This window comes from Apodemus sylvaticus, chromosome 14 (genome assembly GCF_947179515.1).
Source record: "Apodemus sylvaticus chromosome 14, mApoSyl1.1, whole genome shotgun sequence".
Lineage (NCBI taxonomy): Eukaryota > Metazoa > Chordata > Mammalia > Rodentia > Muridae > Apodemus > Apodemus sylvaticus.
In genome coordinates this window covers 68,165,444-68,180,238 of record NC_067485.1, presented here as the reverse complement: position 1 = coordinate 68,180,238, position 14,795 = coordinate 68,165,444, and the positions used below count along the sequence as shown (strand labels likewise).

Genomic DNA, 14,795 nt, shown 5'->3' with positions numbered 1-14,795 from the left:
TCATCTCCTCTTCATGGTGTGTTTATGTAGTATATTTACTGTCAAAACAAAGCAACAGTGATTGTCTGCAACAAGTCCTAGGATTAGTTCAGACTCTTGGTAAGTTCTCTGAAATATGTTAATGCAACAAGTCACAGCTGGTTCCAGGGGAGAAAGGAGATGTCAGCAGAACACTTAGCCACACGGGGGCATTTGTATCACTTGTCCTATGAAGGTTCAGGGCCATCACAGAAGAGGGGTGAAGGACAGTGAGAGCCAGAGGTCAGGGTTCTGACCAGAGTTCAACATTGTGGTTGGGATGCTGGACTCATGAACTCACACAGCTGCGGCTGGCTGCATAGGACCTGCACAGGATCCGGCCAGTCAACATTCCAGCATGGAGTGGGAGGGGTTCATGAGCTACTACATCAACTTAGCTCCTAACTAAGGAGCTACGGACAACTGACGGCATCTAGGGGATGGGTCAGTTTTCTTTAAGGGTGTGGCTCCCGGTAGGTCAGCCCTGCTCTGATGGATGACCTCACGTTCATGACTACACAGGTAGCACAGATTGGACTTGATGAGTTATTAAAACAAAAAGGAGACATGATTGGGGATGCAGAACTCCTTACTAGGTGTTAATCTGGAAGTAGTGGTGATGCAGGATAGGTAATGATCAAAACACATCATATGACATTCTCAAAGAATTCATTGAAAATGTTTTTAAGGGGCTGGAGAGATGGCTCAGAGGCTAAGAGCACTGACTGCTCTTCAGAAGGGCCTGAGTTCAATTCCCAGCAATCACATGGTGGCTCACAACCATCTGTAATGGGATCCAGTGCCCTCTTCTGGTGAGTCAGAAGACAGCTACAGAAAATGTTTTATAAAGAAAGCATACACTAGCTGGTACAAGCCCCCCCCCCCCCAGCCTCCCCAGCCCTCCCCCCACATATACAGCAGAGCACTGCCTGGTCTGGCTTCAATGAGAGAAGATACACCTAACCCTTGAGTGACTTGAGGGCCCAGGGAGTGAGGACATCCTCTTGGAAATGGGGAAGGCGGGGGTGAGGAGGAATGGGATGAGGAACTGTCAGAGGGCAGACTGGGAGGAGAATAATGATTTGACTGTAAAATAAGATTAAAGATGATTTTAGCAAGAAAAGAAAGAAAGAAAGAAAGAAAGAAAGAAAGAAAGAAAGAAAGAAAGAAAGAAAGAAAGAAAGAAAGAAAGAAAGAGAGAGAGAGAGAAAGAAAGATAGAAAGAGAGAGAGAAAGAAAGATAGAAAGAAGGAAAGAAAGAAAGAAGGAAAGAAAGAAGGAAAGGAGGAAAGGAAAGAAAGAGAAAGGAAAAGATAAGAAAAGAAAGAAAAAAGAAAAGAAAAGAAAAGAAAAAGAGAAAATGAAATTTGTCTCAAGCACTACCCAGGTCCATGTTTTATATTCTAACACTAATATTGAGACAAAAACAGGTTCTATGTAGGCACATAATACAAGACTGTTCAATAAACTGTTTCCTAAAACTGATCAGGTTGTGTTTGTCTCTACTGCTTATACAACTGATCAACTAAGGGCATAAAGCTAGGCATATTTCAAGTTATGGAAGAAAACCCAGGGGTTTACAAATTGGGCTTGCTACTTGAAGGACAAATATTCATCCCCATTCAGTGAGCTTGCAGTACGGGTATCTCTTAATTTTGTGTTTTGGAAAAATACAAAATTAAGCACTCTATTTCTGACATATAAGAATTTAAAATTCTACATAAAAGAATATGTAAAAATGCACAGCTGAGCTGACACAATGGGCAACTCACACATGGGTTGATAAAGTTCCTACCTCTTCAAAGCATGAGGCTCGGAGGTAGGAATCGTTTCTACCTGAGGTGTCTTGGGCTACAGCAGCACAGTGTGGGGTTGGAAGGATGGTGTGTAATCAAAGCCAGGTTTCATCCAGGGCCATGCCCATAAGGAGACTGAGTTTTGAGTCTGCCACCTTTGCTCTCTGCAGTTTCAGTCTACAGAACCACTCTCCTCACTTATGGGTATTTAGCAATTTCAAATCCAGTGTGCAGGAGACTGAACTCCTCTTCATTGCTTGTCTGTCTTCCTTGCTTGTTCGGTCTCTCTGCATTCTCCTAGTGTTCTCTGGATCTGAACTAGAGAACAGATTGCACAGGACCATGGAGGCAGACTGGAACTAACACTAATACCTCCATGCAGGATTCTGTCTTTGCCTTTAACACTTCTCTCAAAGGCATGCTCCCAGTCATATCATTTTGGGGTCAGAATTTTAACATGTGAATCTGGGCCAGATATATTTAAACGGTGAGTCTATAAGATATAAAGACCTCAGTAATCGATAATAAATACTATATTACACTAAGAGAATCTTGGAAAATTTGTACAAAATTTTAATGAAGCATATGACATGCTTGTAAAAACTCACTATTGCAGCCATTGCACTATATTGAGCACCATAGAGGCAGCACCAGAGCAAGCGAGAGCCAGACGGGCACTGGGCGACTCTGTGCCTCACCGGGGACATCAACCAAACATGGACAAAGGAGATCCTAAGAAGTCGAGAGGCAAAATGTCCTCACATGCATTCTTTGTGCAAACCTGCTGTGAGGTGCACAAGAAGAAGCACCCGGATGCTTCTGTTAACTTCTCAGAGTTCTCCAAGAAGTGCTCAGAGAGGTGGAAGACCATGGCTGCTAAAGAAAAGGGGAAATTTGATGATATGGCAAAGGCTGACAAGGATTGTTATGAAAGAGGAATGTCTCCCAAAGGGGAGACAAAACAGAAGAGCAAGGACCCCAGGGCATCCAAGAGGCCTACTTTGGCCTTTTTCTTGTTCTGTTCTGTTCTGAGTGCTGCCCCCAAATCAAAGAAGAACATCCTGGCTTATCCATTGGTGATGCTGCAAAGAAACTAGGAGAGATGTGGAGCAGCACTGGAGCGTGTGACAAGCAGAAGAAGGCTGTGAAGCTGTAGGAGAAGTATGAGAAGGAGATTGCTGCCGACAGAGCTAACAGAAAACCTGATGCAGCAAAAAAGAGGGCGGTCAAGGATGAAAAGAGCAAGAAAAGGAAGAGGAAGCTGAGGAGAATGATGAAGAGGATGAGGAAAAGGAAGAAGAAAAAACTGAAGAAGATGATGATGAATAAGTTGGTTCTAGCACAGTTTTTTCCCCTTGTCTATAAAGCATTTAACCCCCCTGTACGCAACTTACTCCTTTTAAAGAAAAGAACTGAAATGTAAGGCTATGTAAGATTTGTTTTGAAACCGTACAGTGTCTTTTTTTATTTTTATTTTTTTTTGGTATAGCTAACACACTACTAAATGTATCTTCAGATAGCACTGTCCTGGTGGTATTTTCAATAGCCACTAACCTTGCCTGGTATAGTCTGGAGGTTGTAAATTGGCATGTAAATTTAAAGCAGGTTCTTGTTGGTGCCCAGCACAAATTAGTTATATATGGAGACAGTAGTCTGTTTTTTGTTGGTTTTATTTTGGGGTTTTATTTTTTCCATTTTCAGTTGTCTCTGACGTAGCTTATGTGAAGATAATTGTTATTCTGCTAACTGAACACCACTCTGTAATTGAAAAAAAATAAAAACAACTTGCAGCTGTTTTGTTGACACTCTGAATGCTTCTAAGTAAATACAAGTTTTTATTAAAAATCACTATCACTATTAATTAGACAAATGGGAAATAAAAGCATAAGATATGCTATCAAAAATGAGAATGAAAGGAATCAGACGTTCATAAAAATGGGTAACCAAAATATGTCCATAAGGAGACTGGAGTGGGACAGTGAATGGGGAAGGGATAGGATGAGAGAGGCAGAAATATGGGAAAGCACAACTAGTACTAAGGGCAATTTGAGGGTTATATGGAAAGCTATTGCTGTAGAAGCTTCCTAAAATAAGTGCATACATGAAAGACATATAAGTGGAAAATATTCCAAGGAAGATAATGCTCCAACATCTTTTTCCATCAAGTGAAAATTGCAGACCCAAGAATGGAGTTTATCTAGTTCAACTATTGGCCAAAGGGGCTGTAAGGAAATCCCCAAACATCTCAAGCTTTTGACAAAGCACTCCATAAGTTTGTGGTAAAGCCCTATTACTGAAGATAACACCTACATATTATGTGAAACAGAGACGCCGAGCTGGTGCCTAATTAGAGCCTCCACCCTTACTGATTCGTGTTCCTGGTCCTGAGAGGAACTCTGCCCACTACAAGAGGAGAAGGGTAAGCACCAACTCAGCTACAACTTCTCTGATCTACAATAACAACCAGCTTGCAAGATGTACTGGTGCAATAGTGGCACAAATGTCGTGGGAGTAACCAACCATTCTCTGATTGGATTTAAGGGCCACTCCATGGGATAGAACCCACGCCTAACACTGCTAACATGGTCATAAATCTTAGATTGCATAGGTCATAAGCCTAAGAGGAAACTAAATACTATTTATTTCCTGATAAAGGAACATACCAAAAAAATAAAATAAGACTCATGACACCATGACATTCTGCTATACTAATGGATTAATTCCTCTCTTAGGATCATTGAAAAAACTTTATCTTGCAGTATCTGAGACCCACAACTAGATATTGTGAAGAGACAGGGATTTTTGCAACACTCAGTCCTAAATGAGATATATTCATGTAATCCTCCCTGCCTCATGGCTCATGGAGCTGTGTGGAAGAGGAAGTAGAAAGATTAGAGGCCAGAAGAGACAGATAACACTAAGGAACTTCTAGACACAACATGGCTGATGCACATAGGAACTCAGAGTCTATGACAGTATATATAGCACTTGCACATCTTCGAGTCAAAAAGGGGCCCAGTGCTGAGAGGTGGAGGAAGACATGAGCTCCTACTACTAACCAAGAAGCTATCTGTAAATGACATTCTCTTGGCAAAGGAAAAATTAATTTTTTCCAGTGAAGTCTCATTGGGTATACTAACCATACTTAAAATTAGGCCCATATCCAGCAATAGACAGCCAACACAAAACAAGGCAATGGTATTTTTGTAGAATCTTTGTCTCATATTACTCTCAGGATCCCCCCTTCCCAACATTTCTTTTTTGGACTTATTGGTCTTTTGCCTATATATTAAGATTTCTGAACTTTGGTTCTTATGGATTTTGTGTATTTGTGTTTTTTTTTCTTGTTTTTTTATTCTCATTTGTTTGTTTGCCTGTTTGCTTGAGAAAGAGAGAGAGAGAGACAGAGAGAGAGGAGGAGGAGGAAGAGGAAGGAGGAGGAGGAGGAGGAGGAGGAGGAGGAGGAGGAGGAGGAGGAGGAGGAGGAGGAGAAAGACTGGCACTGGGTGGGTAAGAAGGATCCAAGAAGAATCAAAGGAGGGAAAGCATGATCAGAATACATTGTATGGAAAAATTCTTTTAATAAATAAAGGAAAAAAATCTAAACTATTGTGTAGTCAGAGAGTAGGTTGATAATTACCTGAAAATACAGGTGGACAGAAGTGCAAGGGTGTAAGAGGGAGGCATGTGGGTCCTAAGATGAAAGAAAGAAACCCTAGGAGTTGGTAGGACTATCAGAGTTAGTCAACTCTTCTAGGAGTGTAACATCAAATTGTATATTTTGAAAATGTAGTTTACTGTAGGCCTTGTAGTCTACAATGGAGATGTTCAGTTAAAAACAAATACGTAACTACCCCAGTATGACAAAAGGTAAGATTGCAATTTGAACCCAGACCACCTGCTTGCAGCTCCTAAGGGTTCACATGGTGGATCAATCCTGCCTGTGTCCTGAGGCTGACAAACTGTCCAGGGTGGTACCTGTTCAAAATCAAGGATCTGCTGCCTCCACGCCCCAGGCTCGTGCCCAAGTAGCAGCAAGAAACTTCACAATTGGTATTTCTTTTGTGGATATTCAGATGGTCTTTGGCTCAAAATAATTTCTTTTCCAGCTATGTACATGGTATATACTTATAATCCCAAGACCTGGAAAGCAGAGGCAGGAGGAACATGACTTCAAGGCCAACTTCAGTTATAAGACACCATTCTGCCTTTAAATAACAATGCTTTTTCAGGATCCCCAGGCACTGACAGAAAGTATACACCTCCAGGACCTGCAAAGTCTCACTGTCCAAAAACAGGCTAAAAGTGGCTTCAGTGAAGCTGCCTCGTCTCTCATACGGCAGCAATCACACTATTAAATCACGTGCATTCTCAAGAGGAGAAATTCTCCCTTAATTGTAGCTGTAATTCCTACTTCTTTTCTTTACTTCACTTCAGAAAAGTACCCCAGTTCCTGAAGACTTAGCAATGACTGAAAAATTGCATATGTCTTCCCCTAATCTATGATCTCAGATTTAGAGTATAGGATCTAGATAGTTTTTGTGACTTGTGATCCATTTCACTTTGTGTTGTCTCCTCTAGCTGATGAACCTTGAACCTTGTTCTTCAGTTGGAAGCACTATTTTAGGTAGCCGGACAAGATTTTGAAGGTAAGGATCTGCCAGAGAAATATTGGGAGGGATAAACAACTCTAAAAACCTTTTGAAATAAGTTACATGGAGACCTACCTAGTACTGCAGAAACTCCCACATAGAAACACATACAGTTAAAATGGAGTCATCCTATAACGAGATGACAATCCCCACGGTAGACACCATAGGCTAACAAATTAAAGGCCCAGTACCAGGAATGGCCAACCTCTTTTTGGCGTGCTAGTCCCATAGACCTCCAAACATTGCCTGCCATTGACAGTGCTGCAGATTCACTTGACAGAAACACCTTGCTGGTGGAAATACCCTGTACCTGAGTCACAGGATATGGAGATATCAAACTCGTAGATGTAGATGCTTCCCCCCTAATGGCTAGCCTTGATAGTACTGGAAGGTACTATGTATATCACCAAAGGAGAAAATAATGATCAGTTCCATGAATTCTGTTAGCTATAAAAAAAAAAGTCTGGTCTGGAGAGGTAGGCCCACTGGAGAAATAGAGGCACACACATCACAGAAGTAACCAGGCACTTTCTTCTTCACAGTCCTCACATCACTTTCAGGCCAACAACCTGTGGTAGACAGGACATAGGCCCCAAGGGAGACCCTAATACTATTATTCTGCCAAATGAACATAATACTAAACTGACTCTTAAGGACTTATCAGTACATCCATTGATTAATGCCCCCTTTCAGCCTTATTATAGACGCTTGTATTTGCAGTGGATCATAAGACCCATAACTTGCCAAGATGCAGATAATAAAAGGCCGTGGAATACTTAATTCTAAATGGGATGTCTGTATCATATTCCCCCTTCTCAAGGCTCAGGAATGCTTGTGGAAGATGAAACATAAAGACGGTAATAGCCAGAGACAGTGGATGACTATAAGGACACAGTGTCTTCTAGAGCATGGCGGCTACACATACGAACACACAGTGGACGCGGTAATATGTGTAGCCCTGTGCAGGTTCAAGCCAGAGCAAACCCCAGTATGGAGACATGAGGAGGGCACCAGAGCCTGCTGCTAAAAGAAAAAAAATCTATTGGCAATTGCTAGCTAGCTGCAGAGAGACGGGCAGTCTGTTCTGAGAGTGCTGTCTTTGGTAAGGTGAGCACGCTCTAGTGCAAAGCCACAATTCTTGTAAATACTTAAGCTGATGTACTATGTGTGGTCTTCTCTAAGTTGGGGAAGGACCAGTAAATGCTGATAATGCAGAAGAGACAAAAAGAAAAGAAAAAGAAAAAAAAGACTTAAACAAATAACCAATGGGGCATCATAATGAATGGACAATTCTCCAAATACGTGACTTTTCCACTTTGTCACTAAAACCTCTGGCAGACCCTATGACACCCTGACTTGTTTGAGAAATGTGCTCCGGGGCTTTAGTTTTTGTCTTCTAATACTATTTTCCACTTTAAGGAAAGAACAACCTTATTAACAAGTCAATTCTTTGCTAGGGCATGAAAGTTAAAGCCTAGTCTATTGCTAATAAGAATAAAGGACACAGAGAGACCAGGGTGGGATGGTGTGAAGGGTCTTCAGGTGTATTTCCTCCCGTAAGTCAGTCTGCTTCAAGATGAACTGTGAAAGCCCAGGAGTCCACTATAACATTCAAAAGTGGAATCAGTTGTACAACAGAACAGCCATACCCTGCCTGAAGATGACCCAGTCAGTGAGGTGCTTACTAAACAATCATGAGGATCTGAATCCAATCACCAGCATCCAAATAAACATCCAGGCACGCTAGGAAACACTCGTAATTCAGTGCTGGGAAGGTGGAGACAGGGGGATCCTTAGTGTTTGCTGGCCATTTCTGGTTAGAATCAATGAGGTCCTGTGGTCCTGAGTCCTAATGAGAGGTACTATATCAAAAGTGGACAGCACCTGGGTTGGTCAATACCTGAAGGGTTCCTCTGGGCTGTATAACCACATACACTCGTATATCCACATGCACCTACCCACCCACCCACACACACACATATATACATATACACACTAAATGTCATAAAATGTCATATCTTAATAACTTCAGTCAATTACAAACTATGACCATGTGGATGTACAACCACATACACTCGTATCGTACACTCGTATATCCACATGCACCCAAACACACACACACACACACACACACACACACACATACACACACACACACTAAATGTCATAAAATGTCATATCTTAATAACTTAAGTCAATTACAAACTATGACCATGTGGACTACAATGACTGTACATCTTCCCCCCCCCCCCACCCACCCACCAGAGTGTATAGCTGCACAGGGTGTAGCTGGTCAGAACACTCGACTGTATCTACTCTATTAGAACAACTCACATAAGAACATGTTAACCCAGAATCAAAGTGAATTATGGAAAGACAGACTTGGGGACTAAAGAAGGAACAAGGGAGATCTTGTTGGGGACCCCCTAGAACGTTTATTTTTAAATACAGCAGAAAGTATATGGCTCTGCAGGAGAGTGAGCTGGTTCAAAAGCAGATGAGCCAATTGATCCTGACCCCCCATTAATCTCTACACATTGATTCCTAGGAAGAAGTATACTAGACATTTAGTCACTGTGACCACATAGCTGAGGACACAACCTTTAAGGAGAAAATAACTTGTTTTGGATCAGTTTCAGGTTCCCGTCTATCATCATTTGCTCCATTGCTATGGCTTTGCCCTGAGGGATCCGGGTGACAGAAATCCATGATAAAGGAGGCTGTTCACCTCCTGACAATCAAGAAGCAGGAAAGGGATAGAAGAGGGGGGGCTGGCACGCCTAATGACACGCCCCAAGTGACGGAGTTCCTCTAGCCAGGCCTCCCGCTAAGGATGCTCTACCACCTCCCAGTGCAATCAAATTAGAAATCCACCATCAGATGAAGCCAGATTAGGTTATGGCTCCCAAATCAACAGCTGGCTCTTAATATATGAGTCTTGCTGAGGGTCAACCTCATAAAACCATACCAGACTGACAGATTCTTTATCCCTTCCTAGATATCACCCTAAAGTCAGATAAAGGAAAGATTTGGGAAATGTGCTTTGGGGTCTTACCCTTTGCATTCTGGTTCTAGTTGGAACTTCAAAGGACAAGGACCCTATGGAAAGAGGCCTTTAAGCAGACAGGCTGAGTTCAATGCTTGTCTCTCTCATGAGTCTAGTGTATCAGCTGTCTGTTTCTCTTGTGACTCTTGCGAGGTGCATGAGGACATCTCTGAACCAGGCCTCCTTGTCAGGGAGCCGAGGCCATAGATACAGACCCCTCAGAGTCCACAGCCTTGGTGGTGGACAAGGAATGTCACCTCTCTGTTGTGAGTGCAACTGGAACTAATCCTGTCGCACATGAATCCATTTAGGTATTAAACAAAGAAAGAAAAAAACTGGGGGCAGGGGTAGGTACCCTCATAAGACCATCTCTCAACTACAGTGAAACTAAAGTCACGGGGATTTGGTGGGTTTCAAGGAACAGTTTCCACTATTAGAAATTATATCATTTCTAATCATATATTTGTATGATAATGAAAGGAAATAAGTTTCTTCATGGCTAGTAATTCTCTCATTGCTCTGTCTTGTTAATTAACGTTATAAAGAAACAAAAAAGAAAGGAAAAAAAACTTCCCTTCAGAAAACTTAAGAAAATAGACTTCCAAGACTTACTAAACAGAACTTTTACTGACAAAATTTACATTCCTCTGGAACTATCTAGCATTTGGTACGAAAATAAATTTGCTAGTTGCAAGACACATGCTATTAAAAGATCAGCACTCAGGCAGCTTTTATCAAGCACACACAAGAACAGATTTAAAATGCTCATCATCTCACATAAACAGTCTGAAACACACATGTCATCTTAGCCTACAGCCCCCAAAACTGAAGGAGGGAAGAGAAACAGTCCTCATCGTGTATGGGAAGAGGACTGGCACCTCCAAGCTGTGTCCCGCACTCCCACCCATTGTGGTCTTTAAATGACAGAAAATGTTCCCTCTGCATCTAAACTTAAAAGGAGATGACGAGAACCCTCCCCTTATGATATTAACAATGTTTGTGATGCTTCTCCTCTAGAGATTATTACCTTTCCTAGTTTATTGTGAGCACCTCAAAAATATTCTGCTCACTTATTTACATCCACACACTTCACAGCCCTGGGGAATCCTTTTTCCATTGGTGGACAACCAAAAGGTTGACAGGTTACAAATCCTCAGATTTACACATAAGAAGGCCTCACTCTGAAGCACCAGTTGCTATGGCAGATTTTTACTTATATGATCAGAATGGTGCTTGAAAAAGTAGAGTGCTTTACAAAACAGGAAACATCTGGGAAGACCTAATTTACTTCATACTACATATCGAGAAGGCATTTTACTGTTTCACATATTTTTTAGTGTCTCTGAAAAAAACAAACAAACAACAATAAAGTACTATATGATTTGGCCCACTCCAGACCTTAGAATGGTAGTATTATTTTGAAGACATCAGGGTACCTGTCAAAGACTCCTCCATATGAGATGGTTCATTTACATACTAAGCCACTAAGAACATGTAACATATGAAGCTACATAATCAGGAAGCCATAAGTATCATCTTTAGAATGATTTCTGGTTCTTAAGGGAAAAGTGTGTGTGTGTGTGTATGTGTGTGTATTTGTACATATGTGCACATGAAATTGTGCACATATGCATGTATATTACCTGCAAAATATGCCTGATTAGTCATAGAAATAAATAGCAATGAATAGTATATATGACATGTAAGACATATGGACCCTGGCAAACTCTCACATAACAGTAGCAATAATTACGACTGCCATGAAGATTGCAACCAGGAGAAGGAAAGGTCCTGAAGAAAGATTAAAAGGGCCTCAGAGCAGACAGGTAGAATTGGCTCTAGGGAAGCCCAATTTAAGCTGAAAACTGAAGAACTGAGAATTGCATAGGCAAAGATGGAAAGAAAGAACACTCTGAGCCGAGAACTTGCCTTTCATGAAGATCTGTGGAAAACTCATAGCCCTGAGTGCCTCCAAAAAGAAAATGGAGAGAGCATACACTACCAGCTTAATGACATACCTGAAAGCCCTGGAACAAAAAGAAGCTATTTCACCCAGGAGGAGTAGAAGGCAGGAAATCATCAAACTCAGGGCCGAAATCAATCAAGTAGAAACAAAGAGAAGCATACAAAGAATCAACAAAACCAGGAGCTGGTTCTTCGAGAAAATCAACAAGATAGATAAACCCTTAGCCAGACTGACCAACGGGCACAGAGACAGTATCCAGATTAACACACTTAGAAATGAAAAGGGAGATATAACAACAGAAACTGAGGAAATTAAAAAAATCATTATATCCTACTACAAAAGCCTATACTCAACACAACTGGAGAATCTGGAGGAAATGGACAGTTTCCTAGACAGATATCCGACACAATAACTAAGTCAGGATCAAATAGATCAACTAAACAGTCCCATAACACCTGAAGAAATAAAAAGGGTCATAGAAAGACTCTCAACCAAAAAAAGCACGGGACCAGATGGCTTCAGTGCAGAGTTCTATCAGACCTTCATAGAAGACCTAACACCAATACTCTTCAAACTATTCCACAAAATAGAAACAGAAGGAACTCTACCCAACTCGTTCTATAAAGCCATAATTACACTGATACCAAAACCACACAAAGATCCAACAAAGAAAGAGAACTTCAGGCCAATTTCTCTTATGAATATTGATGCAAAAATACTTAATAAAATTCTTGCCAACTGAATCCAAGAACACATCAAAACGATCATCCACCATGATCAAGTAAGCTTCATCCCAGGGATGCAGGGATGGTTCAATATAAGGAAATCCATCAATGCTATCCACAACATGAACAAACTCAAAGAAAAAAACCATATGATCATCTCATTAGATGCAGAAAAAGCATTTGACAAAATCCAGCATCCTTTCATGCTAAAAGTATTGGAAAGAACAGGAATTCAAGGCCCATACCTAAACATCGTTAAAGCAATATACAGCAAACCGGTAGCCAACATCAAACTAAATGGAGAAAAACTTGAAGCAATCCCACTAAAATCAGGGACTAGACAAGGCTGTCCTCTCTCTCCATATCTTTTCAATATAGTACTTGAAGTTCTAGCTAGAGCAATTAGACAACATAAGGAGGTCAAGAGGATACAAATTGGAAAGGAAGAAGTCAAATTATCACTATTTGCAGATGACATGATAGTCTACTTAAGTGACCAGAAAACCTCCACCAGAGAACTCCTACAGCTGATAAACAACTTCAGCAAAGTGGCTGGTTATTCAACAAATATAAAAAGATAGAACTAATCCCATGCCTCCTATCTGATCACTATGGAATAAAAGTGGTCTTCAATAGCAACAGAAACAACAGAAAACCCACATACACGTGGAAATTGAACAATACTCTACTCAATGACACCTTGGTCAAGGAAGAAATAAAGAAAGAAATTAAAGACTTTTTAGAACACAATGAAAATGAAAACACAACATAGCCAAATCTATGGGACACAATGAAAGCAGTGCTAAGAGGAAAACTCATAGCCCTGAGTGCCTCCAAAAAGAAAATGGAGAGAGCATACATTACCAACTTAATGACACACCTGAAAGCCCTAGAACAAAAAGAAGCTATTTCACCCAGGAGGAGTAGAAGGCAGGAAATCATCAAACTCAGGGCCGAAATCAATCAAGTAGAAACAAAGAGAACCATACAAAAAATCAACAAAACTAGGAGCTGGTTCTTTGAGAAAATCAACAAGATAGATAAACCCTTAGCCAGACTGACCAAAGGGCACAGAGAAAGTATCCAAATTAACAAACTTAGAAATGAAAAGGGAGACATAACAACGGAAACTGAGGAAATCCAAAAAATCATCAGATCCTACTACAAGAGCCTGTACTCAACACAACTGGAGAATCTGGAGGAAATGGACAATTTCCTTGACAGATACCAAATACCAAAATTAAATCAGGACCAACTAGACCATCTAAACAGTCCCATAAAGCCTAAAGAAATAGAAGGAGTCATAGAAAGTCTTCCAACCAAAAAAAGCACAGGACCAGATGGTTTCAGTGCAGAATTCTACCAGACCTTCAAAGAAGAGTTAACACCAATACTCTTCAAACTATTCCACAAAATAGAAACAGAAGGAACACTACCCAATTCCTTCTACGAAGCCACAATTACGCTGATACCAAAGCCACACAAAGATCCAACAAAGAAAGAGAACTTCAGACCAATTTCCCTTATGAACATCGATGCAAAAATACTCAACAAAATTCTTGCCAACCGAATCCAAGAACACATCAAAACGATCATCCACCATGATCAAGTAGGCTTTATCCCGGGAATGCAGGGTTGGTTCAATATACGGAAATCCATCAATACAATCCACTACATAAACAAACTCAAAGAACAAAACCACATGGTCATTTCATTGGATGCTGAAAAAGCATTTGACAAAATTCAGCATCCTTTCATGCTTAAAGTCTTGGAGAGAACAGGAATTCAAGGCCCATACCTAAACATAGTAAAAGCAATATACAGCAAACCGATAGCCAGCATCAAACTAAACGGAGAGAAACTTGAAGCAATCCCACTGAAATCAGGGACCAGACAAGGCTGCCCCCTTTCTCCTTATCTTTTCAATATTGTACTTGAGGTACTAGCTCGGGCAATTCGACAACATAAGGAGGTCAAAGGGATACAAATTGGAAAGGAGGAAGTCAAACTATCATTATTTGCAGACGACATGATCGTCTACCTAAGTGACCCAAAGAACTCCACTAGAGAGCTCCTACAGCTGATAAACAACTTCAGCAAAGTTGCAGGTTACAAAATCAACTCAAGCAAATCAGTGGCCTTCCTATACTCAAAGGATAAGCAGGCTGAGAAAGAAATTAGGGAAATGACCCCCTTCACAATAGCCACAAACAGTATAAAGTATCTTGGGGTGACTCTTACCAAACATGCGAAAGATCTGTATGGCAAGAACTTCAAGACTCTGAAGAAGGAAATGGAAGAAGACCTCAAAAAATGGGAAAACCTCCCATGCTCATGGATCGGTAGAATCAATATAGTTAAAATGGCCTTTTTGCCTAAAGCACTATACAGATTCAATGCAATACCCATCAAAATCCCAACTCAATTCTTCACAGAGTTAGAAAGAGCAATTATCAAATTCATCTGGAACAACAAAAAACCCAGGATAGCTAAAACTATTCTCAGCAACAAAAGAAAATCTGGGGGAATCAGTATCCCTGACCTCAAGCAATACTACAGAGCAATAGTGTTAAAAACTGCATGGTATTGGTA

General features: G+C 40.8%; 1 protein-coding gene and 1 pseudogene across 2 annotated transcripts in view; one reads left to right on the top strand and one right to left on the bottom strand.

Annotated features, from left to right (window-relative positions):
• Rsu1 (Ras suppressor protein 1) overlaps positions 1-14,795 on the bottom strand; it is a 201,063-nt gene that overhangs the window by 69,116 nt on the left and 117,152 nt on the right. The gene's annotated exons all lie outside the window — the stretch shown is intronic.
• On the top strand, positions 2,434-5,365 carry LOC127665187 (high mobility group protein B1-like; annotated as a pseudogene).